Source organism: Monodon monoceros, unplaced genomic scaffold (assembly GCF_005190385.1).
Source record: "Monodon monoceros isolate NGI ecotype Baffin Bay Population unplaced genomic scaffold, NGI_Narwhal_1 Super_Scaffold_14, whole genome shotgun sequence".
Lineage (NCBI taxonomy): Eukaryota > Metazoa > Chordata > Mammalia > Artiodactyla > Monodontidae > Monodon > Monodon monoceros.
In genome coordinates this window covers 70,831,490-70,840,479 of record NW_021703770.1, presented here as the reverse complement: position 1 = coordinate 70,840,479, position 8,990 = coordinate 70,831,490, and the positions used below count along the sequence as shown (strand labels likewise).

Genomic DNA, 8,990 nt, shown 5'->3' with positions numbered 1-8,990 from the left:
CTCAGTTGAATGGGTGAGTGGTAATGGTTCAGGTGTAGTTTTGAAATTCTAGCTCAGTCTGCTTTTTCTAGTTATGACTATCAGCTAAGTTTTCTGCATTGGAGGTCAGCCCTGGGAGAGAAGGGAAAAGCTGTTTCTGGCCCCCAGGCCACTCTGTCCAGGGAAGGAGAAATGCTTTCTTATTTCAGTCCCATAACAATCATCTCTTTATGTGTCCACCTTCCTCACACTAGACTGTGAACCTTTCCAGGGCAGGGGCTGAATTCCCCACGGGGAGATCAAGGAGAGACTGCATCAGGGGGCTGGATGCCTGCACGCTGTATCTGCCCACCTGCGTCACTTCCTTTCCTTGGCAAAGTCAAACCTTTAAAGCATTTACAATTTTGGCTTTGCGGCAGCCATAGTGGAATTCCTTCTATCAATAGTTTAACAATGGCTTTAGTTGCTTCACCTCTGGAACCAGCAAAACAGCCCTAACGCTCTCCGCTTGTGTGTGTCTGTGTGGTTACTGAACACTTAGTGTGTGATCTTCAAATGTCACTGTCTGACGTTTCTAGTTTACCAGCATTTGGGGAATAAATGCCCTTGACAGCTGCACTTGAGGTGGGTTTTGGTGATGAACTAGACCAGAATGAGCGTGCCTCTGGGGTAAGACGTGTGGTCCCATCTGTTTTTTTGGTTTTTTTTTTTTAATCATGTTTTCCTTTTAATTGACACGGTTTCCTCTCTCGGGTGCTACTTTGGTAATGATTAGGTGCCCACCTCTCAAGAACATTGCATCTGAACAGGCTGAGACAGAGCCAGTGTGAACACAGACCCCAAAGCAGGGCTTTCGGGATAAAAATAACAGGAAAAAGCAGCCTTTCTCTTCTCTTACAAAGGGAGTCACTCAGAGGGTCCAAAGCTCTGTTTTCCAAATGTAGAAAACCTGGAGCTCAATGCAAACTGGAAACCAAAATATATCAGAAATGAAGCAGAGGGCTTCATCAAATACTCCAGGTCTGATCATCCCGCCTCTTCTACAGGGAATGGCCCCCCTCCAGCATTTCTAAAGGAAGATGTTTTGTTTCTATTTCACTTTCCAACTGGGTATAAAATCTACTAAAAGGGATGCAATGAATCAGAATAAGTCCGCTCACTCACAAGACACTCCCAGGTAATGATTTTTGGTTGCTGAGATTATTCAGCACATTATTTCAAAGTGGCAAAATCCAGGACAATCTGAGAAGAGAATTCAAAAGTGGCGGCTACATTTGCTGACAGGTCATGTGAGACACACACACACAGCCCATGTTTCAGTGTGCATGTCAAGGGCCCAGACCCCTGATCAGCTCAATACGTTATTTTGTACATTACAGTGCACAGAGCAACAGAGGGAGAGACACTTTCCTGGAGGGGTTCATCCTCTCCGAAGGAGGCTGGAGACCAGGGCCCTCATTAGCTGGACCCCTCCTCTTTGGTTGCGATGGCCTCCGAGACAGCCGTTTCCTTTGATCCAACCACTGGCTTCTCGTCCTCCTGGGGATAGAGGTCCGGGTACTTCTGCATGCACTCCTGCATGGCCTGGATTGGTCTACACAGTCCGACCCCTTGACATCCTCTGTGCTGCAATGGAAGCGGGAGAAGGCCGCCTTGAACTGTTCCCCACGCGGGCCACCGGCCACCCCCCGCCAGGCACGGACAGTTGCAGTTGATGTCGTCTCGGTTGGGTAGGATCGGTCCGTGCTCCTCGTACGGATCATTGGGGTCGTCGGCCACCAGCTCCGCGTTGCTTGGAGTTTCACGGTCTTCTCTGGTCACCAATGTGATTCTATCCTGCCCTTCGCGCCGGCAGTAGGCCATGGTGCAGCCCGGCGCTCCGACCTCGCGGCGATTGCGGCGGCGGCCTCACGCCGTCGGTCCCATCTGTTCAAGGCTGACGTTGAATAACTGATAATGAGTGACCAGACTCAAGTCGTGCCCTGGTAACAAGACTGTTTGGAACAGCAAATCCCACTTAAAAAAAATACTACAGATAAATGGTATCTCTTTGAATGCCTGGTGTAGTACTTAGAGGCCAGTTTACAATTTTTCAATTAAAGTGATTCCTTCTTGGTTGCATTAGTGGCAAGAAAAAAGGGACACTTTATTTATTTATTTTTTGGCTGTGTTGGGTCTTCGTTGCTGCATGTGGGCTTTCTCTAGTTGCGGCGAGCAGGGTCTACTCTTCGTTGCGGTGCGCGGGCTTCTCATTGTGGTGGCTTCTCTTGTCGTGGAGCACGAGCTCTAGGTGCGCGGGCTTCAGTAGTTGTGGCTCGTGGGCTCAGTAGTTGTGGCTCACGGGATCTAGAGCGCAGGCTCAGTAGTTGTGGCTCACGGGCTTAGTTGCTCCGTGGCATGTGGGATCTTCCCTGACCAGGGTTCGAACCCGTGTCCCCTGCATTGGCAGGTGGATTCCTAACCACTGTGCCACCAGGGAAGTCCCCCCCAAAAGGGACACTTTAGAAAGAACAGCAAATCATCCGGATAGAGATATTTTAAGTATAAACAATGATTTCAGGAGCAAGACTAAATTATGTAATCACTTTCTCCTTAACTTCAGTGTCAAACTACTAATGATCATGAAATAAAGTTAAAGAATGTAGAAAAAGGAATAGAAGGAAGGAAATAGCTTTTGTACTTTTTCAGGTTTATCAGCCAGTTTTTTCCTTCCCAACACTATAGCCGTATTATTTAAAATATAGAATGAAAACCCATATGTATTAAGACATGCTTGTTATTCACACAGCAGCCCAGATTTGAAGAGAAAGATGAATAAAAACTAATTATGGCACAGAAATAGAATGAGAATTAGAACTCCAGTTTCTCTCGGTGTTCAATTATATTTTTATCAGCCTTAGAAACTATAAGGGAAAAATCCAAAATCAATAAAACCAGTAATTGATGGAAATGTCTTTTAAAGATGCAGCAATGAATATAAACTTTCTGCACACAATTTTAACGGTAGTGCTGTTTTTCCCCAACATTTCCTAGATCTGTGGCTTTGAGTCCGGCCCCATGCTGTCAGTCTGCTTTAGCACATCATGAAGGGAAGATGGGAAACACTACTTTTGGAGCTGCGTGATAGGATTTTCTAACACAGTGCCTGAGTGTGTGCTTGGTATCTTATCACTTGACTTAAAAACCACTTTGAAGCTTTGAATTAGGATCATCAATATAATAATTTGACAGCATTCGTTCCCTTTGGTAATAAAACATGATTCTTTTTTGGATTCTCTTAGCCTTACCAAAAAAACAGAGTATTCAAAGATCTCCAACACAAGTTCTAGCTCAAGGACACTTTTGTTCTAATGTATATTCCTAATATATATTTGTGTTTAAAAAACATTAATATCCATTAGCCTCATAAATCTCACCATTATAATTTTATTTGTCTTTATTATTAATCTCATATGAATACTGAGGATCAAGGAATTGAAGTATAATTCAATTTGAGACCGTCTGTGTCAACAGACTCTCAGCTAAAGCCAGTTAAATATGATTTTAGGTTTCTGAAGAGCCCATGGATTATGAAAAATAAATTAGTCGTTAAGAGATCTAAGATGTGGGTGAGGGAAAATGTTCCAACCAAAAACACTCTGAAAACAAACAGACATAGAAAACAAATGTATGGTTACCATAAAGGGAAAGGGCAGGGGAGGGATAAATTAGGAGTTTGGGATTAATACAATAGATATACACTACTGTATATAAAATAGATAAACAACAAAGACCTACTGTATAGCACAGGGAACTATAGTCAATATCTCGTAATAACCTATAATGGAAAAGAATCTGAAAAAGATCTGAATCACTTTGCTGTACACCTGAAACTAACACAACATTGTAAGTCAACTATTACTTCAGTTTTTTTTAAAAAAAACCTCTGATAAATTAGGAACTAAATAATGACAGTCTGTGACACAGTGTAGAGAAGAACAAGAGGATTAAACAGTAACCTACCACCCAGATCCATCACATGGGGCCAGAAGAGGAAGAAAAGGAAATAGCACATTTAAGGCATTAGTGACAACATTCTGACACATATTTCCACAATAGCTTCTATGGTACAGAAGACACACACCAAAATTTGTCTGTTTGCTTCTTAAAATATATGCATTTTTTAAAGTTTACTCAGAACTGAGTTAATTTAGTATAGCAAAAATTCAATTTGACTGTTGAAACAGTTGCAGGTAATTGCCTAGACTAATAAAATGAGCTGTAAAAACGACTGAAAATGTTAAATGATCTCTTAAAGCTCTAATTTGTCATGGAATAATAATAATGCCATAAGGAGTCAGCATTAGGACTGGTACTGAAACCGTGCACCTCAGGCTGGGACTTGAACCCATGTGCCCAGACTCAAACCCGGCCAAAACCCATAGTCTTCCAACTGAGATCACACACCTAGTTTCAGAACTTAATGAAACTCAGGTTCTCGATGTCTCATCACAGAAAGAATTCAGTGAGAAACAAAGTGATAGATAAGAAGTGGATTTAGAGAGAAACACACTCCACAGACAGAGTGTGGGCCATCTCAGAAGGTGAGGGCAGCACCAGGGTATGGAGGTTGTCAGTTTTTATAGGGCTGGGTAATTTCATAGGCTAATGAGGGGGAGGAGTATTCCTGCTTTTTCCGGAAGGGGCGGGGATTTCCAGGAATTGGGCCACCACCCACTATTTGATCCTTCTGGTCGGCCTTGGAATTGTCATGGTGCCTGTGGGTGCGTCATTTCGCTTGCTGATGTGTTACAGTGAGCGTATACTGAGGCTCAAAGTCTAGTGGAAGTTGACTTGTCCGCCATCTTGGACCCATTTGGTTCTAATCAGTTTATGTCATGTCCTCAGGCTACGTCATTCTTCTAAAGGTTGTGCCCTACGCCTTTCCCTCCTGTTTCAGTACCCTGATGGAGGTTATTGAGAAATCACGCTTTGTTGTTAATTGCCTGCTCAAAGTTAAGAGAGGGCTTCCCTGGTGGCGCAGTGGTTGGGAGTCTGTTTGCCGATGCAGGGGACACGGGTTCGTGCCCCAGTCCGGGAAGATGCCATCATGCTGCGGAGCGGCTGGCCGCTGAGCTTGTGCGTCCGGAGCCTGTGCTCCGCAACGGGAGAGGCCACAGCAGTGAGAGGCCCGTGTACCACACTCACTCAAAAAAAGTTAAGTGAGATCAGAAATTTGTAGGCTCAAGGCCAGGTTCTAGGAAGCTGGGAGGTCTGTGTTTTAGGCTCTTCTCACCCAATCCTTCCATTTCTTTGAGAACCCTGGGAATGTCTAGCTAAATGTCACTTCCTCCAGGAAAACTTTCCTGAATTTTCCCAACTCTGAAAGTTCGCTGTTGTCTCTTTTTCCTATGCTTTTTGGCACACATCCCAGCAGGCTTGTGCATGCAGAACAAAGACTGACTCTTCATATTTGAATTCTCAACATTTCGGAAGTTAACCGTAACGGTAACTAATACACAGCACTCAGCGTGTGCCAGGCACTGTTCTAAACACTGAGTGTTTATCAGCTCTCGTCTTTTCTCATAGCAGCCCTCATGTAGGTACTACTCTGATCCCCATCTTTCAAGTGAGGACTCTGAAGCACAGAACTGATAGGTAGGTCACCCCAGATCGCGGAGCTGGCACATCCTAAGTGACCTCACCTCTGTCATGCACTAGACAATGGCATTCCGTGAACGTGTCTAGATTTTGTATTTGACCAACTACCCAAAATCATCCATGGAGTTTCCTAAAGTCTTTTCCACACCCTTAACAATTTATTCTTTTAGGGTGTGTGTGTGTGTGTGTGTGTGTGTGTGTGTGTGTAAAATCTAAACCTTTTTAGCCTCATAAAATGCAAATTTATTTTGAGTGTTAAGACTTAGTACCATACTAATTCCATTGTGGCAGCCTCCCAGGGCCTGGGATAGAAGCCTGGGGCCGCCTGCCTTTTGCTTAGCAATACGGGGCTGGGACTAAGCCCAGGTCCTGGTTTCCTCCAATCCTGACAGAAAAGTTGCCAGTCTGTGTGGCTATGGATATGTGCTCTCAGGAAAAAAAGTAACTTTCTTAGTTCCGTTTCTTTTTCTTCATTTTTCTTTTTTTTTTTCTTTTCACATATTGGTTCCTTTTATTTACAGGGTAGCAAAATAGTTATATTTTTGTGCACTTTGTCTGAACAAATCACCACAAACTTAACTACATACGAACTTAAATAATATTGGCTCGCAGTTTGTAGGGCAGAAGCCCCAGTGGGCTCAGCTTGTTTTTCTGTTCCAGGCTGCACAGAGCAGGAATCAAGGTGTCAGCCTCCCTATTTGGAGGGAGGCTTAGAGATGGATCTGTTTCCAGGCTCACTCAGATGTTGGCCGAAGGCCGTTTTTTGCAGCTGTAGCACTGACGTCTGTCAGCTTCTGGAAGCCTCTACACTCCTTAGCTCACGGCCCCCTTCCTCCATCTGAAAGCCAGCAAGGGTCCCTCTCCCACTTGGAATCTCTCTGACCTCCCCCTGGACATCCTCATTCTGACCCTTTGCTTTCCTTTTTGTCATTTAAGGTCTCATGGGATTACACTGGGCCCAAACCCGTCATCTGGGATAATCTCCCTATTTTAAGATTAACTGATAAATTACCTTAACTCCATCTGAAAAGTCCCTTCACAGCAGTATCTAAATTAGCATTTGATTGAATAACTGGAGGACAGAAGTCCTGGGGGCATCTTTAGAATTCTGCCAGCCACACCTTGTTGACCCTCAAAGTGTAAACATGAAAATGTTTCCTTGACCACAAGTTAAGAATGCTCATGTGTTTTTATTTATTTTTTTTTTAAATAAATTTATTTATTTATTTATTTTTGGCTGCATTGGGTCTTCATTGCTACACGCAGGCTTTCTCTAGTTGCCGTGAGTGGGGGCTACTCTTCGTTTTGGTGCGCAGGCTTCTCATTGCGGTGGCTTCTCTTGTTGCAGCGCACGGGCTCTAGGCACGTGGGCTCAGTAGTTGTGACTCACAGGCTCTAGAGCGCAGGCTCAGTAGTTGTGGCGCACAGACTCAGTTGCTCCGCGGCACGTGGGATCTTCCCGGACCAGGGCTCGAACCCGTGTCTCCTACATTGGCAGGTGGATTCTTAACCACTGCGCCACCAGGGAATTCTCGTGTTTTCATTTTTTTACTCCACATATTTTCCAACTTACTAGCTATGGTACCTGTTAACAACAAATACACGGAAACTAGGAATTTAGTTATAATTCTAATAAAAAGACGTTTTTACCAGTGGGTGGATTACTTTCTATAACATCCCTTTATGATGTGTAAATATACCAATTGAATTGAATGATATGAAATATATGAATATGTGTATTAATATCTGGGATTTTTTACTATCAATAAAACTGATTATAAAAATAATTTCAACGTGGTGATTAAATTTTGCTTCAGGTTTTACATGCAGCACAGTGACGCTTACAGGGGAAGATCTTGGCGAGTTGATGGCACATAGCCTCTAGGTGTTGTGTGCCTAGAGCATTCCAGAAAGACAGTGTCGATCTTTCTCAAAAATCTCCCCAGTTACCCTACTGCATCAGACTCTCAGTGTTCACGTTTCCTCTCCTCTGACATTTCCACTGCGGCAACCAAAGGCCATTTCCTCTTGGCCTGTCAACAGTGAAAATTGAAAACAGCTGCTCCCCAATCCTTTGGATAATAGGTTCTCTGTGTACATTGGGTTACCAAGTCTTTAAGGTCACCTCCAATACCTGAAGAGGTCACAGAGGTGGAGAGTTTTGAAGTTGAAAGTCGTCTTTGTAATCATGTAATCCAATTTCCACCCAAGGCCGGGGTCCCATCTGTAACTTCCATCCCCCAGCCATCCTCTGGCCTCTGCACAAACACTTCCAGAACAGGAAATTCGTGATCCCTAAAGCAACATATTTCTCGTTTAGATGACTTGAATTGTTAGAAACGTTATTCTTTTTTTTTTTTTATGGGTATACTATTTTATTATCGTTTAAATTTCACCAAGAATGAACTCAAGTACATGCTAGCCATATGTTCAGATTTTTGAAATAAAGATAAAATGGAAAAACAGCTTTAAGGGTGCAATGTACTTAACACTGCATAATATATTCAACTAGGCAATCTAGGGGGTGGCATAGCTATGCACTTAGGAGCACAGACAATATAGGGATAAACCCTGGAATTGGAGGGAAAACCATTCGGGACTGAACAGAGGTCCCTGGTTGCTGACAGAATGTCCCCTTGACTTCAGACTTGAGACAAACCCAGGGAGTCTGTCAGTATACAAAAACCACTGATTTCAGAACAGTAATAGGATAGATTGGCCACAGCCAATTCAGACTGCGGGGTCCAGTATGGAGCGAGCCGGGTTGGCTGGAGGCTGGAGATGTTGTAGCTGAAGACCAGCATAGGTAGACGAGCAGCCATCTTCTAAAAATCGCTGACTTATACACAAGTTCCTAAGATGCTTTTCCCAAACAGGGTAGAAACGTTGTTCTTATATTTAACTGGAATCTGACTGTCGTTTCTACAGGACCTTATGAGAACGCATTCATGCATTTTCTTTTACACAGTAGTTCACCTATATGAAGAGGTCTCCTGTTCCCTTACACGGTTTATTTAAACTTTATCATTTCTTCATGTGAAATGGCTTACATTCATCTTATCCATTTTTTAAATTTCTGTATGCTCTTTATTTTGTGAATGCCCCTCTTTTAAAAACGTATCCAAATAATGAAATAAGTGACCCACAGTTACAGTCAAAAATATGATTGACATTTAAAAAACAGAATACTCAGTAGCATAAGGAAGGCTCAAAAGAAGATAGTATATTTCCATTCTTATAAATTCAAAATCTATCTTGTTTACAGTTGTATATATAGATAATATTATTATAAAGAAAAGCCAGTTAACGAATATTATAAAAGTCACTATAGTGCTTAATTCTTGAGATAGAATGAGGTGTGAATAGGGAAG

General features: G+C 43.0%; 1 pseudogene; it reads right to left on the bottom strand.

Moving 5' to 3' along the window:
* Positions 1-1,437: 1,437 nt before the first annotated feature.
* LOC114895220 lies at positions 1,438-1,842 on the bottom strand (annotated as a pseudogene).
* Between the last annotated feature and the right edge of the window lie 7,148 nt (positions 1,843-8,990).